Source organism: Accipiter gentilis, chromosome 21 (genome assembly GCF_929443795.1).
Source record: "Accipiter gentilis chromosome 21, bAccGen1.1, whole genome shotgun sequence".
In the NCBI taxonomy this organism is placed as follows: Eukaryota; Metazoa; Chordata; class Aves; order Accipitriformes; family Accipitridae; genus Astur; species Astur gentilis.
The window spans coordinates 22,652,977-22,670,921 of NC_064900.1; the positions used below are offsets into that span (position 1 = coordinate 22,652,977).

Consider the following 17,945-nt stretch of genomic DNA (forward strand, 5'->3'; position numbering starts at 1 on the left):
AAAGAAATAGGTTCATTGACAATGCAGTCTGTTTGACCTGTTTTCATCATGTACTTCAGGAGGAGATTAATTGTAGTTATTTAATTTTGAGACAAGGAATCTCTCCACATGACACAGAAGAGTCCTATGACAGATGAGTAACTGCAGATGTTTATAATGCTGGTTTTCAGTTAGCTTAGTAACTTTAAATTGAGCCTGTATTAAGTACAATGCACAATCTGGTGGGCTTATTAATTCAGTCCCCATACTGGAGCCAGCACTCTCAAATATTTGCTGGGTTTTGACAGGGAAGAGTGGAAAGACAGAACAGCAAATTTGCAAAAGGCAGCAGTGGGCAGTCCTGAGTTAGCTGTGTTGGGATGAAAGTGTGAAGTAGCCATGTAAGGAAATATGTATTATTCATGAAGGGTAATAAAGAGAGGGAAGGGGAACCAAAGTAATGAGGAGAAGAAACAGCATGTGATGTATTGTGATACAAAATTATACAGCAGAGGTACATTCAGCAGGATGGATGGATGTAGAAAATATATCTTTGTCTTAACAGATCTGTTGACAAAAATAATGTCAAATATATAAAAAAAAGAAATAAAAAATCCATTCCTGGAAGAAAAATAGTGTTGACTTCTTTCATTAACACACAAAGAACAGGAAGCTCGGTTTTCCAGCCATGATGCAAGAATACTTTGAGAATAACATTAGTGTTTATATTTGCAGTGATACTAATACTTTCACTAAGCAGGAATGGAATTCTAAAGAGACTCTAGGCTTATGAGGGAGATTGACCTGCTGTCACAGTTCTAGCATTTGGTCATAAATGTGTCTGTCTTGTGTAGCAGCTGTCCCAACACTAGGTCGACTTAAGGAGTTCTTAATTTAAAGTATCCCCATTCATTATTTTGCCCCTGTTTTTTATTTCTAGCTTCTTGTACTGTACCTGTCTACTCATGGTACAATACTGAAAAGAATTTTCTATTTTATTTTTCTGTTATAGTGAATTCTTCAAAAGAAGAGGGCCAACTGGGCAGGAGTCTGCAACAAAGAGAACTGCTGAAACATAAAGAGTAAGTATTTTAAAAAACCCATTAGCCATTGCTTAACTGATGCAATGCTAGAACAACCCTAAGTGCTGAAGGCTGTGCTGCTATGCTTCACTGTGTAAACTTGGGTTAAGCCTGAATGCCCATCAGCAGTTGGCTGGATAGCATGTATCTGGAGCTCATCTTCTGGTTTCACTTTATACAAAATAAATCCAGTTAATATGCTGCATGAGTTCAAGAGGTCTGGTATGGGCTGCTTCACTCTGTGAACCAAAGTACATTAAAGCAGGAATAAAGGGGACTTTCAGAAGACCAGCTGGAGTCACTGATGTGGATGCACCCACAATTCCCTGGCAACAGTTTGACTTCTTGGTGTGTTAACAAATTGTTTATGCTTTGTTTTTCCCCTGTAACATTGATTTGTCTTTTTCCACCTTTAAGAAAACTTCCGGGCTTTAAAATTGTTGAATGACCTCCTAGATTAATTTGTAAAGCACTGTAGTGATTTATTTGCAGTGGTAGAAGACAGTGCAAAGATGAAGTAGAAGACACTCAACCTAGCAAGTTCAGACAATGCAGGACACTTAAGCTTAACGACCCTGGTCCAGAAGTGGTAGAATGGGATGTGTCAAATTGTAAGCCCTAATCCTGGGCCCAGACAGGGGCTGAGAACCAAGTTGCACCACACTCATATGCCTCAGAAAAGGGTGGTCTTGCATCTCTAGCTGACACCTATGTAGGGCAAGCTCAGTTTTATCTACACATAATTATACAAGAAATGAAAAGGCCATACCTAGTGTTGTCTTCTGACCATAACATTATTCTAACAACAAAAATAGAACAGCTGAGGACAGTTCGTGTCTCCATAAGAAAAATTTACAAGATTTTATAGTATCCATTTTTGCTTAGGGATAAATGGATATATTCTTTGTATGATAATTCACAAGAATATTTGAAAGTGTTTCTCATTTGCAGTTCTTCCTTTGATCAATGGAAAATACTCAGTAACAATAAAGAAAAAGTTGCCACTGCTGGTGTAAGTATTACTAATGGAAAAGGCTTTGAAATTTGTTTTTATAAAAATGTATTATTTTGCAGTTGCAATTTTCTGTTTCTTATTAAGGTTACCTGACATCTCATTACTGAATTTAAAATAAATCTTACAGGTTTTGACCAAATTTTAAGTGTAGTCTGAGATTTTTGAGATTTTGATGATCTGCTACTGGCTGTATTTTCATATTACATTTAGGTCCAGACTGTTTGCATATTTCAGAAAGAAGAAGATTAAAAAAGCTTTTACCTCTCTTAGAAAAACATTCTGTCTTACCGTTAGGAAGTTTAAATACCTGTGTCCTGGAGCAGAGACTAGAAATTTTGCCTGGTAATACTGCTGCAGTATTGTTTTATGTTAGAAGCTCACTTTCTGCAGTCTCCATTAAAAAAATATGACACTGCTAAGGGGAAGGAAAAGAACAAGTGAAACAGAGTGTGCAGAAGGTCAAAACTTCCTGGGAAGCTACAGTTTAATTAAAATAAGAATGGGGAAGGTGGAGAGGGGAAGAAGGTATGAGTTTCTAGCAAGGTGGTAGAAATAGGCACTTGAAAACAATGAATTTGCAGAAGAGACAGAAGAGTTTGTGCCAACTAGAGCTCATTTCACTGCAGACCCTGTAATGAAATACAAGAATCTGTCATTATTCTGCTCCTACCAGTTCTGCCTTTCAGGTGGCCTAACTAAGTAAGTTTGGTCCCATTAGTCTCATTTACACCAAGGATGAGAACTTTCTCCTGCCAACACTAATTTCCTTGGCTCCAGTAGCCCAGAGTGGCAGTTCTAAAGTTTCTAGTTCCATTGATGAATAGAGTAAGATTTGCTTCATACAAATTGCCCAGGAATTGTACTGTTGTTTGTTTGGTTGGTTGGTTGGTTTTTATTTGTTTGTTTTGTATAATCTACATATGTAAGATTTTTTAAGTCTGAGACTGAAAACTGGCACAAGCAAGATTGCCTAGAATATGAATCATTAAAGAGCAGAGTATAGGGGGAGAGGAAACCTTTTTACAGTATGATTTTATATACCTAAGTTACCAGATTTAGTTAAGAAATTCTTTAGATTTATTCTGAATTTAATGTATCTAATTCACATTATCTAATATGTATTTGCCTTCACAATGATAATAATTTTAAGAGTAACTCTTTTTAATATGTTCTATTTTTTAAATATATTTAGATGAAAATGTCAGTTGTTTTGAAATACCTCCAAGCCTTCAACTGGTGATGGATGTGGCTAACTATAGCTGCTTATTTAGGACAAAATGCACCAGCCGTTGGACAAAATCTGTGGCTTAGCACCTGGACTGCAGAAACAGCAAAAGTTAATGATTTCACAGAATGGAAACAATCACAAATCTATAAACTTTGTATCTATGGGCTTCTGGGATTCATACAAGGCAAGGATGAGCATTTATGACTGTTTTCTCACCATTTGCCAAATTTGATCTGCCTGAATATGTGTTAGTAAAGAAATAATGCTGGTTGTTTCATAAACAGAATTGTATGCAACACAGTATCATAGTTTAATCTGGGGAGAGAAGAGATATACAGACATGTCAAAGAAAATGCTGTTTAATTTTATGATACTTCTGTGAATTCTTGGAACATCCAAGTGTAACCTAATGAATTTATGTTGGCATCTCAGTGAGGAAGGAAACCTGTGTTGATGTGTAGTGGCAAGCTAGCATGAGAGAATTAATTGCAGGAAAAACATACTTATGAAGTAGTAAGATGTATCAACAAAATACAAATATGTACATTTGTAAATCTAAGATATGAAGTGGGACTGTGCTTACTGTGGTAGAAAACAGTGACAGAAACAAGCTCCATTTCCTTTCCCGCCCCAACCATTCATACTGTCTTTTAATGTATCCATTCACAAGGTCTTCCCGTTTGCTGCAGCGCCTATCTGCTCACCAGGGGATCCCTGTCTGCTTCTCGGGCATTGCACCATCAGCTGTTAGACAATGTGTAGCACCTTCCTCTTCAGCATTTTGAAACTAATCCAGTTGGTCAGATCATCAATAGATTTACAAAGGTAAAGGGAAAACTCGTATGTATTTTCCATTTTATGAAAATTAAGCTTAAGTCACTACAGATTTAACTCCATTTAGTATTGCTGAAAAATTAAAGATGCCAAAGTAAGTGAATGCAATATCTAGCAATAGAAAGCTGTTTCAGTACATAAAAACTTAAAAAACTGTTTAAAGCTATTTTCTTACAAAATCACCAAAACATGTTATTAGTAGAAGTTGTATAGACCCTGTCCAAGATCATTGGGAGGCCATTACTCAAAGGCCATTCCTGCAGTGCAGCAAGTTTACCAGACCTAAATCTGATCTGTTTTTTTTAAAAAAACAAACCATATTTTTCTTCGATAGTATATTGCATATCAGAATCAAATGTTACTGTCAAAACCAATTAATACATTAAATTCACATTCTCAGAGGTATATATACTTAAAGTGAATGTTATTTTCTATTTTTGTAGTGTTTTGGCTTTAATTGGAACCTCTAATACACAAACAAATGTTATTTACTATGACTTTAATACTTCCCACTCTCATCATAACTAGATTGTTGCAATGCATTACCAATTACTGAAAATACAGTGACTGTAAATAGCTGTGTTCTCAAGAATAGACCCGAGAGTGGTTGCATGATACACTAAAAGGTGAGTTGACTTAGGTTTCACTCAAGCCCCTAGTCTTTGGTAGCAACATATTGTAAACTGGGTTTGAAAAAGCTTTACCATGTACAGTAAAAGATTAATATTAATATTTCAGTACACTTCTAGAATTAATAACAGGAGCATACAAGAGTTAGGATCTGAATTCCTGGCCTTCTTTTCAGTCTGCTGTGCTTTACATAAGCTAAATAGTATTGAGTAGCAAAATAGCAAGAGCTGTCTCTTTTTTACTTCAAACACTCTGAGCCTGTTCTCTGACATACTATGAGTAGTCTAAAAGCTATTATATCTATTTCACTTTTAGAAAACAATAATGATATATTAATACATTTTGTTACGATATAATCAGGAGGGATCCTACTAATTTTTATTGAAGATACTTTAGTTTGATTCCATTTTTAAAGGATGCTTTCTTCAAGTTTTTAGTGGAATTTACTCACAAAATCTTGATTCTTCTGTGCATTATTACAGGACTTTTTTATAGTGGACTTACGTTTCCATTATTACTTATGAACTTGGCTAAATTGTACACTAGATGTTATTGGAACCATTCTAGTTATCACATCTGCCTCATCACTATTCATAGTGGTAGTTATTCCCCTGGGATACTTTTATTTTACTATTCAAGTGCATTAAGCTTTTATAAGGGTTTCTAGATGTATGTGGGTGAAATATCCAAAGCAGTCAAAGGTACAGGCTTAAGTTATTCCTTACTGTGAAAAAAAAACCCCAAACATATACATATATATATATATATATATATATATACACAACATTTGAAATTGCTTTCAGAAAAAATCTTCAGGCTTCTTAAAAGGAAATTAGAACACTTCTTGAATATATCCTGTAATGCTTGGGAACTTTTAATGACTTACGTTTTTCTGTTGTATTTTCCTTATTCTTAGGAAAATACATTTTTGATATAGATCCCACCAAGAAATTTGATGAAGTTACCTGAAAATATGGGGTGTATATTATAGTGAAAGTTAAAAGTTGAAGAGTAACCCTGAAACAGCAGATGTAAAATATAATGATGCCTATACTACCTGTGCTATTTTTTGTCAAGTGTCAGTTATGCTACTGAGAAACCAAAAAGTAATGTTTCAGAACGACTAATGGCTACGTTCCTGTTTCTTGATGCTCATAGATACCAATAGGCCATGAGCATAGACTGTGCTACATTTCAACTAACAGTTCCTCTTACAAGTTTATGAACAAATTTATAGTTCAGTAGTTCATGTGGAAGTAGGTCTTGAGAGTGGAATCCTGGGTTTAAGGAAATAAGTCCATTTCCTCTCCTTCCTTTGTGATTCAGTTCAATTACAGACAAAGATTAGCAAGGATAAGATTTTTCAGTTCTGGTTTTCAGTCAAATACCTGAATCTTTTCCGGATAGGAAGAGTAGGAAAGCAGTATGAGGGGAGTGAAGGGAGCACTAGCCAGGAGTTGAGACCTGTATTTTCTTTTTAGTGGTGCTACCAGTTCTAGATATGTCATATTCCCTCCCCAGTCCATCTGTAAAATGGGAATGATAGTGCTCATCTCTCTTGTAAAGTGGGTAAATTGCTAATATAATGATCTCAAAGAGTCCTTATATTAGCAATGTATTCACTATACTATAAAAAATTTGGAGGTAATTCACTTTTTTCTTTGCCTTGATTTACTACAGGTGGCTATGTGTCAGGCTTGAATTTCTGGGAAGTTTAATGGTGTTCTTTGCTGCACTGTTTGTAGTACTAGCTGGAAATACAGTGAGTTCCTCTACAGTGGGTTTATCAATATCCTATGCTCTAAATGTAAGTAATGGTATACATTTTTTGCTGCTACCACATTGTATATGAAAAGAGAAGAATACATAAACGAAGTTGTGTAGGTGAATATACATGGTGGCATTGATGAAACTAAATCCCTTGGGCAGAACAGAGTTTTCCTTTGAATTCTATTAATTCTGGGAAGCTTCACATTAATTATTTTCCACTTCTGAATTTAGATGAAATAATAATTATTCAAACATATTTAAAAATCAAGTTAATGAAACTAGGTATGGTTTATTTTAAAGTATTTTGTTAAACCAAATAAGAACAGGTACAACTATACTTCATAACTGATTTCTTGTTCACTTACTGAATGTTATGTAGGAATGCTTATGTAGAAGTTGAATAAAATCATTTACTTTGGCATTGTTCTTGTAAAAGTAATATGTAAGAACCACATTTGAAATATGTCTTGAAGTAAGATAAATTGTATTGATAAGTTGCTAGTTAAAATAAATCTTAAGTATTATGTATACACAAACTAAGCATCCAAGTTTCTTTAATCTTGTGATGCTTAGAAGTCTAGCTGTATCCAAATTCTCTTACTGTGGTAAGTACTTCAGAAACACAGCTGACAGATACTACTGAATAGAAATACAAAAAAAATATACAGACAATTACCTGTCATGGCATATCCACATCACCCCCAACTCAAAAGAGTTCCATTTTCTATTATTCAGAGATTGAAGAATCTCCTTTATATCATCCTATACTTGGTGATAACAGTCACAAGTACTGCACAGTTTTTCACCTCTGTCTGATGTCAAATTGACACCATTCTTTATTTAGTTGCATACAGCATCTCAAAACAGTTGACTAAGAATTCTTTTGGCTCACTTTTTTCCTATAGAAGTGGGAATATTTAACCATGGAAGTGGTACCAATTCTGTCTGCAGAAGCATTCCCAGTGTTTGAAGGCAACAAATTTGCCAGACATGGTAGACCAAATACATATCTCCATTACAAATTCTTTGTTCTGTATTGCTAGCTTACTTTACCTAGGGAATAGTACAATAATGTACCCACAATATGAGCTGTATATGTTTTTCCTTTCAACATATCACATAATTACTGTGTACTTTCTGTTGATCCTGAAGTAGTTTCAAATTTCTGGAGCTGTTATACTCATTGGTCAGTCTTAAAAGCAGAAAGAAGTGCTCAGAGGAATGCCAAGATCAGTGATTTTCTAAGTGATAGTTCATTTGGCATTTCATCATTTTCTGTACACTTTTTGGCTTCTGTGATTATGAAATTCAGGGTAAGTTTTGAAATCAGAATGCTGTATTCTAGTAGAGTCAAATTTTTACATTCTGTGATGCAACTATTTCCCCAAATAATTCAGAGTCTAAATTTTTGGGTGCGTAAAGCATGTGAAATCGAAACCAATGCAGTTTCAGTTGAAAGAGTTTATGAACATGCAAAAATGGATAAAGAGATGAGCATTCTTCTTGAAATGGTGAACATTCTTCTTGAATATTTATTTATGTGCATAGAAAATTACTGACTTCGATTGACTTTAATGTTGGTGAGTGGTAATAGGTTACAATTTGTTATTAAATACTTTCTCATTTTTTTTTAACATTGAGAATAATATGTAGCTTCTTCATTACATTTATAGTCATAGCAGTTTTATTCCTGTTTTGATCAGTAAATTGCTTGGCATCCTTCTTACCAATGGATTTTATAGTAAGACTAATGCAGCTACAGCTCAAGTGAACTCTCTTATGCTATGTGCAACCAAGAGGAGCATTTTAAGATGGCAAGAGAGGCCTGTCAGACCCCTAACTGTTAGTCACCTAATTTCTGGAGAGACATTTGTTTCAAACCAATTTGCTTTGGTTATTGTGCTTTTCTGAAAGTAGTACCCATGTCAAGTACAAAGGCATAAGAGCCTTAGTCTGTCTCGGAAACAAGACTCTTCTACCTCTTCATTCTCTTTTACCCTTTCCCCCATGTTTTATGTTTCTTAACTTTTTTTCACATCTTTCTGCTCTCTCCTACTCCTTAAAAAGTTTCCCATAAAATATGCATTTTAAATATTTGGGAGATCAGGCATCAGATTAAATTCAGTTCCTGTCAGTTGATGGAACAGATACCAGACTATTAGCAACTACCCAGTTAAATGGAGTCTACTTTTTTAAATGAGTGTATAAGATGTTGTTAGGGAAAAAAAAAACAAACCACAAACCAAAACCCCTGAAAAAACCCAGGTGGAATGTTTCTGCCCAGTGTTCATGAGCAGGTTCTCCTTCCCTTAATACTGTATTGGAATTATCCTAAAAGCTCCAGGGATTTTTAAAGATATATATGATTTTTCTAATGTTTTTATTAACTTGTAACATTTTTACTGTCATATACTGAAATACCAATGATGTTAATTCCAGGAAGCATGTATAATGTCAAAAAGACCACCAGCAGGGTGGCCAGATAGAGGAATAATAGAGTTTGTAAACTACAAGGCTCAGTACAGGAAGGATCTTGGTTGAGCCCTGAATGATGTCTCTTTTCAGACACAGAGTAAAGAGAAGGTACTGTAAATAAGAAGAAATAAATTGGAGGTATAAAATTCTGTTTCCTAACTTTCTGCTTCAAAAGGATTTCATGTGAGGAGACTCCAGTACTAGACACAGCAAGATGATGTTGAACAGGGAAGATGTTAAGTGGATAAGACATTAAAGAAAAGACAAATGAGAAAGGGAAAAGTATTTTCTCCTACTATGTAGAAATTCTTATCCCTGTAAGAAACTGAGATAATGTTTTATGAATTTAGCAGTTTTAAGGAAGATCCAAATTTGAAATTAAACCTCTTGTCCACTGTGCTGAATATTTATGTAGAGGAATATGCTGCCAGATTAGTGCTAATCAGCTTTGGGTTTGGGGTCAAGGAACACCAAGTGAGACCTAGTTTAGAGTCATTGGTTTGAGCTGAGGAGTGCTAGACAAAAGGGAGGGGAGTGGAAAGGATTCCCACTGAACCAGGCATAGGCTGTACAGCTTCTGAGGGAAAGCTGTGATTGCGAGTCACGTGTTCCAAAAGTGAGTTTCAGCTTTATCCACCTATAGGATTGCATGTTGCTGAAAGAAACCGAAGTTTTGAACTGAAAGTTGACACTGAATTCACTAATCATATTTCATATAGAATGTGTAGCATGGAAAGTTATAGCCTTTATCAGAAAACTTTCTGTTTCAGGTTGGAATTGTTGGAAGAACAGGAGCTGGTAAATGCACACTCACAAATTGCTTGTTTAGAGAGATCTGAAGGCAAAATAATTATTGATGGAATTGATATGTCAACTATTGGACTCCATGACCTACGTGGAAATCTTAACATTATTCCACAGGTGAGTTGTGTTTTAGAGATAACTTTTCTTTCTTTTTGACTAACGCAAGATACTTTTTTTTGAGAAATTATAACCCCAAATTTCACAGGCTGCCAAGAGACAGAGGTATAAAACTCCAATAGAGTTTCAGTGATCTTTGAAAACAGGCTCTGTTATGGCCTATCAGGCTTTAGAATTGGATTTTTGAGAATCTTAGCTATTTCATTAGACAGTAATCTTCAGTACTGCTGGCATAATGCTATCCTGACAAATGTCACAACTGCATGTTGGCAATTACATGGAAGAAGCCTCAAAACAGGGAGACCACAACTACGACATCAGGTTTTATTATGCCAGTTTAACAGTCTTAGCTAGAATAACTCATAGAATCATAGAATGGTTTGGGTTGGAAGGGACCTTAAAGATCATCTAGTTCCAAACCCCCTGCCATGGGCAGGGACACCTTCCACTACACCAGGCTGCTCAAAGTCCCATCCAACCTGGCCTTGAACACTGCCAGGGATGGGGCATCCACAGCTTCTTTAGGAAACATGTTGCAGTGCCTCACCACCCTCACAGTAAATATTTTTTTCCTAATATCTAATCTAAATCCACCCTCTTTCAGTTTAAAGCCATTACTCCTTATCCTATCACTACACGCCCTGGTAAAGAGTCCCTCTCTGGCTTTCCTGTAGGCCCCCTTTAGGTACTGGAAGGCTGCTATAAGGTCTCCCTGGAGCTGCCTTTTCTCCAGGCTGAACAACCCCAACTCTCTCAGCCTGTCTTCATAGAGGGGCTCCAGCCCTCTGATCATCTTCATGGCCCTCCCCTGGACTTGCTCCAACAGGTCTATGTCCTTCTTATGTTGAGGGGGCCCAGAGCTGAACGCAGGACTCCAGGTAGGGTCTCGTGACAGCAGAGTAGACGGGGACGATCACCTCCCTTGAACTGCTGTTCACATTTCTTTTGATGCAGCCCAATGTTCTCCAGAATCTATATGTGTATAGCTACATAAAGGGTTTTCAAGTCCCACCTGAAGACAAAAATATTTTAAAATAACTGTAATTATGTCTGGAAACTGTAGGGAATAAAGTGATGTATACACGAATCATGTAATATGTATTTAAATTAATCTGCTATGGTCTGTTACATAAAGCTGTCCCTGCTTACTTCAGAACAGGGCAGGAAACTCAAGTTTAGTTCACATATCATTAGGATTGTGTTCATACTGGTTGTCCTGGTTTTGGCTGGGATAGAGTTAATTTTCTTCTTCGTAGCTGGTACAGTGTGTTTTGGATTTAGTGTGAGAATAACGTTAATAACACACTGATGTTTTAGTTGTTGCTAAGTAGCGCTTATCCCAAGTTAAGGATTTTTCAGTTTCCCATGCTGTGCCAGCAAGCAGGTGTACAAGAAGCTGGAAGGGAGCATGGCCAGGACAGCTGACCCGAACTACCCAAAGGGATATTCCATACCATAGAGTGTCATGCTCAGTATAGAAACTGGGGGCAGTTGGCTGGGAGGGGCAGATCACTGCTTAGGCATCAGTCAGCGGATAGTGAGCAATTGATGTACATCACTTGTCTTTTCTTGGGTTTTCTTTTTTAAAAAAAAAATAAATTATTATATTCCTTTTAATTACTACTACTGCTATTATTGCTGTTGTTGTTCTTAGTATTACATTTTATTTTACTTTAGTTATTAAATCGTTCTTATCTCAACCCATGAGTTTTACTTTTTTTCTTCCGATTCTCCCCATCCCACTGGGAATAGGGGGAATGAGCAATTGGCTGCATGGTGCCAAGTTGCTGACTGGGCTTAAACCACGACACTGGTAAACTGACTTATATTTAAATGCTCTAATGTAAAGTAAAACCTGGAACACAAATTTAATGGTCACCTGAAGACTTTTTGCATGTTCCCTGAATGCCATTCATAAAAGCATTTTTGTGCATGGGTGATGTTAACATCACTTACAATAAATTTATCTGACACTTTCCAAAGGAAGGTCTATTTTTTTTTTTTTTCTTTTAGCTTTTCTGGAGCTTTAACCCTGGTAATATTTCCTGTGTGTCTCTACCATAGACTGTGCATGGAGACAAGGCAAAACAGCTTGGGTCTTTCTAAGAGTGAGCTGAATAGAAAAAAATATGTATATATTCCTTCAAATCCTTGGCTGCTTTTCTTTGAGAAATATATTTGCTCAGGGGAATGATAAATTTAGTTTTTGATATAATTTTTGGGTCAGAAATGACAATCTTAAACCAAATTTGATTATGCTGCAGGACTTCAAAACACAATTCTTACCTGCTGAGTTGTAACATTTTTCTTGTTTTAAGCAACCAATACTCTATGAATCTGCACAACGTCTGACAGTTGTAAATTATGCAGTATTTTTTCAACTGCAGTTGCAGGTCTGATTTACTGTGAATGGAGTATATTGGAACCACATCAAGACAATTAAATTGAGAGAGGTACAGGAAAGTTCAGTGAACTGAACTGAAGCTGGGATCTGACAAGGAAACTAGAACTGGAAGGGTGGAAAAATGGAGACTGAAATTTGTGGAGAGTAGGTGGAGTCTGGAGTGTTGAATTGCGTAGGTCAGGAGAATGGAACTGGATGAAGTTGAAAGTCTGAGACAAAAAAAAGGGCAGGGCAAGATACCAAAGCTTTCAGTGTGCAGATACTTTTTCAGATGAGACAACTCTATCTCATAGAAAAAGTTTTTAACAATCATATTAAAGTACAGATTTGAAAATTACTTCAATGATGTTCTAATGCAAGTAACATGAAGTTTAAATGAAGAATATGTACAAGATCTTATACCCTTTTAACAGTCCTTTTTGGTCACCTAGCTTCCTAAAAATTATCACCGTTCTGCTTGCATGTAACTTGCTAGTGAACGTTGTTGGCCTTTTACAGTCTACCTATTGGGTCACAACCACTGTGACTGCACTTAGACAAGGTGTCCACTGCCTCTAAAAACATCAGTTCTGTTTATAAATCTGTGCAGGTATTCATATGTTGTCAAGTACTGATTTCTTAAATTTGCCTTTTTAAGAAAAAGGCTTTTGTGTACATCCAAAAAAAGCATATAGACTTAACTACTGAATGCTTGTTTCTACAGTCATAAGTGCTGGATGTATACTATGCTCTTGTACTATACTCATCCTAGCATGTACTAGCCTACGTGTACTTTTTTCCAGACATTCCCTGCTGTATTCAGTGCACAGAAGCTAGTGATGCTCATTTATGCAATAATTGCTTTTGTTTTTACTTCTGAATATGTCACCTTTCCTGCAGGAAATTAAGAATATTTGAATCATAATCATAGCCTTCTAATCTTTCTTAACAGTGCTCATGGACGTAGTATCCACTGCTTCACAAACTCATATGTTGTTGCAGTTGCCAGGTCTTTAGTCAGCCATAGAACTGGTAGTACAGAGAATGCATAAGACATATTTTGCTCTTTACATTTCACCTTAATGAAAAACTGAGCACACTGAGACCCCACGTGATTTTTTTGTCTTTTCATCCCCAGCTTCAAAACGTTACAATTTCCCTTGCAAAGCTTCATTTCTGAAATAATTTGTCCCAGTTCCCTATGTTAATGTCAGGATTTGTGGCAGGCTGTTTTAGGTTTGTGTTGGAATTGCACACTCACATTCTGCTGTTACTTAGGATCCCGTCTTGTTTTCTGGGACACTGCAGTCAAATTTGGATCCACTTGGAAAACACTCTGATCTTGAACTGTGGGAGGTACTAGAACTGTGTGACTTAAAGGATTTTGTGCAGTCACTCCCAAAGAAGCTCCTTCATGAGATTTCAGAAGGTGGTGAAAATCTCAGATATGTAAACAAGAAAGTGCTATTGCAGTTATTTTCTGGTACTGTAAAACTATGTGTTTCTTCCAGAGAATTTACATCAGAAAGTGTCAGTATAAAAATGACACTTCTCTCGTCATTCTAAGTAGAATTATTCTGGTAGTACGAGTTTCTTTGAGGTGGCAAACTGTTCACAACTGGATAAAGTTTTATGGCCTGTGCTGTATGGAATGCCAGGGAAGTAGACTATTTTCAGCTGAAGTATATGAGTAATTGTAAAGGAGTGGGGGGGGAGGGGCAATTCATGCACTGCCTACTTAGATTTGGGTAGAAGAGTGCTCATTTATTTAAATTTTAAAAACCCCAACAAAACAGAAAAAAAAAACCCCAAACCAAAACCAGCAAACCTGGAAAGAAGGCAAAACTGCAGAGGGCTTATTCCTTTACTTTACGTGCTTTGCAAAGCACCTAATTTTTTCCATGTAAAACATCGACTCATAGTTATGTAACAAGGGTGACACTTGAAATAAAACGACTCTAAGCTCTAGGACACAAATACTGAAGCTTCCATCATCAAAGGGGCAGGTCTTAAATGGAGTGTACTAAATATCAACTTGAATTTTTTTGACAGATCATTTTCAGGAGGAAGATTCTAGAAGGCATACACCACAGCTAACATACAGGAGTATCCAAACCTTTACACTGAACATCATTAAAAAGTGGTTTAGCATTCAATCTGGCTTATTCAGAGTCCTCATTATAATGCAAATCTAGAAATTGTAGGCAAGACTAGGTTTACACTACAAAGTTCAGCCACAGGTGTTTGAGTCACACCTTAACTATTGCTGAGCAAGAAGAAATCAAAACTTCCAAAACAAGGTGAACAGATTTCAGTAGTCTTTTGAGAAGTATAAAGTGTGGCTAAGAAAGATAGAACAGATAGGCTCCACAGTAATCGCAGCTTTATATTGTTGTTCCCTTTCTCAATGTGCCTGACCTGGCCTTCTCAAATGTATTTTTAACAGTGTTGGGCAGAGACAGCTGGTCTGTCTGGCCCGTGTTTTGCTCCAAAAAATAAAAATCCTGGTCCTAGATGAGGTGACGGCTTCTGTTGACATGGAAACAGATAACTTGGTGCAGTCCACCATCAAATGAGAATTTTACGACTACACAATATTAACTGTAGCCTACAGGTTACATACAGTAATGGATTCAGAGAGGTAAATAAGTTTTAGTAAGCCATTTTAAAAATAAATGGCTTCCTTTAAATGCATCAGTTTTCAGACTTACTAAATTTTACACTCCAACACTTTTTACCTTAGTATCTTTGTATCTGTACAATCCAAGGTATCACAAAAGACTTCAGCATCAATATTATTTAAATATCAATAAACTGTGTTCTGTTTCCCCCTTCTAATGACAGAATTAATTTAATATTTTTCCTGCTAAGGTGCAGGTATAAGCTACTATTAAGACCACTTAATTCTCTAGAGTAAATGGACTATACTATAGAATTTTTACCAATTAAGCAAAAATGCCATTTTCAAAAGGCTTTTTAAAATATAGGAGTTCCTAGTTTTAGAAACTGATGAATTATCTTGTTCAGTAATATTTCTTCCAAGTAAGAGTTCCCATTATCCAGACATAACTGTATTAGGCCTGGAAAATATGGTTGAATAGCTCATCTTTGTTTTCCTGTAATCTTTCTGCTTTTGCATTGTAGAGTACTTGTTCTGGACAGAGGAAGGATTCTAGAATATGATATACCACATAATTTATTACAACAAAAAGGTGCCTTTTCTGAAATGGTTGCAGAGGCTGGGATAAGAAGATAAAGAAAACTGATGAATGAATTCTTAATGAAGATGAGAATTCCTTACTCCAGTAAACACTCAAGGGATATGTGGCATTCCTGATGTTATAAAATGACTAGCTTACTCAAAAGCTCCTCACAACAGTGCTGTTTACTACAACTACAATCTATAGATATTGATCAGGCTTCTTAAAGCAACTTTCTGATTTTATACAAACCACTTATTTTGATCATATTGGCACTGCAACAACATAATGAAGCAGCAATTTTCATGGCGTATTTTAACTGTTGCACTAGTAAAGACTGATTGAAAAATAAATCTTGCTGTTCACATACTGTTTTTAATTTTAAAGTAGTACTTAATTAAATGGCCCTGACATGCCCATTTAGTTAATACATTTATGATTGTAAATTCATAAAAACTGAAAACTGCTTATTGTGTGGACATACAGGTAGATGTCACTTGGTGCTGATTTTTAGGACATATTTACATGTATACTTAAGTATTGACCTTGCAATTTCTGAGTAAATGAAAAATTATTTCAAATAACCGAAAACCACTTCTTATGTATCTAATTGAGGACTACACTATCACATTGTGAAAGTGTCCCTGAAAAAAGGGAGTCAGGTGCAGCTATCACTTTGCTAGTAGATTTTAATGGAAACCTCAGTACTAACTACAGCAGCAGGACAGGTTACGTACATTTACTGAAAGTGTCAGTTAAACCTGTCTGTGCTTCTGTAGGCCACATAAATATTCATTTCCATTTTTATTACAGGTCCTGAAACTCTTCAAATTCAGTAACAACTCAATCAATACAATCTTATCTTCAAAACTAAGAGAAGATCCCTGTCAACTGCTTTAAAAAACCCAAAACCCCAAACTATAACAACAACAAAAAACCCCCAAAGTACATGAATAAAGTTTCAGGCTACAGCCCTGTTGTATTACTTTAATATTGACACCTGCTCAATATCAAGTAGGATCTTAATTTCTTGCCTGATAGCAAGCAAACTGTATTTGCTGTTTTAGAAAGGTGGTGGGAAGTGATGGAGGCTCTGATGAGAGTTCCTCAAAGATGCGATTCTACCACAGCAAAGGTGAATGATTTCTCTATCCTTTCCTGAAGGTAAAAAAGAAAGTCTCTTCTTCCTACATCAAAGACACAGTACTACCTAGTTTAATTGGCTACAAAACACAATTAAATATACTGTCATCACTCGCACAAAACTATTAGGAGTATGTAATGATTTTAGACTAGCAACAACCCTGCCCAAGTAACTATTATCTTCTGAAAGTCTTGGAAAGACTGGTGTGACAAATTTTCTGAGGAGGGAGAACAGCTTCCTGCTTTTCATCTCCATTTTCCTCTTCTTTCCCCCAAGTGAGGCCAACAGTACCTTGCCAACAGAGCAGAACCTTCTCATACCAACATTTATCTTCCCCAAAACAGTCAAAAAGTGCCACAGCCAGACTCTGCTGAAGCTCTGCTTCCCTCAACCTTGTCCCCATCCCTTACCCGCCTTCATGCTCCTCTCCAACCCCACCCTTACCTGCAAGTATCGCAGAAGTGAGTGCCATTCCTAAACTGATTAATAAGTTTTAGGTGTAAGGCTAGGGGAGGTAAATGTCAGTACCTCAGAGACCAACCCCTTTTGCAAGGTCCAGAGAAAATAATCTGAGGACTGGCAGCAATGCATGGTAATGTTTACCTTTTTTTTTTTTTTTTAATCATTATTTTTGTTTGTGTCAAGGAGGATTTTCTATGCCTACTGGTGGACTGACATAGCCTTACAGCTTCAGACTACCTTCAGACCACAGCTGGGAAAAGCTGCAGACTGAGTAACTGCAAAGTCTGAGAGAAAAGAAAACAGTGGACTAGTGTCAGCAAAAGCCGAATAGCCATTCCTTCTCTTTCAGCAAGCTGTAGTCCTCACATACAGCTATACTTTGAAAAAAGGAGGTGCAGCAAAGGCAGAAGCAGCATGATATGCTCCTGCTATGTTTTCATGCAGCAATCACCAAATCATCTAACAGGCTTAGGGTAAGCAGGAAAAGGCAATTTTGCAGTAAGAACATCACCCAGGGTCTGCAACATCTCCTCTCCCCACATGCCTGATGTCAAAGAGGCTCACTCTAAGAAACAAAGAGGGACCACTTGCCTGCCTCAAGTTCAATACTAATGTCACCAGCTAACGCTGTTGACAGTGCAAAGCTGTGTCATAGCCCTGCACGCCAGCTCAGCCCATACTTCGCCTCTCCTGCGCTTTCTCCTCCAAACAGCAATTCTCCCGTGCCTCCAGGGCATTTAGGGATCAGGTCCCAGCCTCATCCCATGGGGCTACTCATAGGCAGCCCCCACCTGTAAAATGCTCTGCCCCACATGGGCCACT

At 36.8% G+C, this 17,945-nt stretch overlaps 1 pseudogene; it reads left to right on the forward strand.

The window, feature by feature from the left end:
- LOC126048814 (multidrug resistance-associated protein 1-like) overlaps positions 1–15,847 on the forward strand; it is a 37,667-nt pseudogene extending 21,820 nt beyond the window's left edge.
- Positions 15,848–17,945: the final 2,098 nt, after the last annotated feature.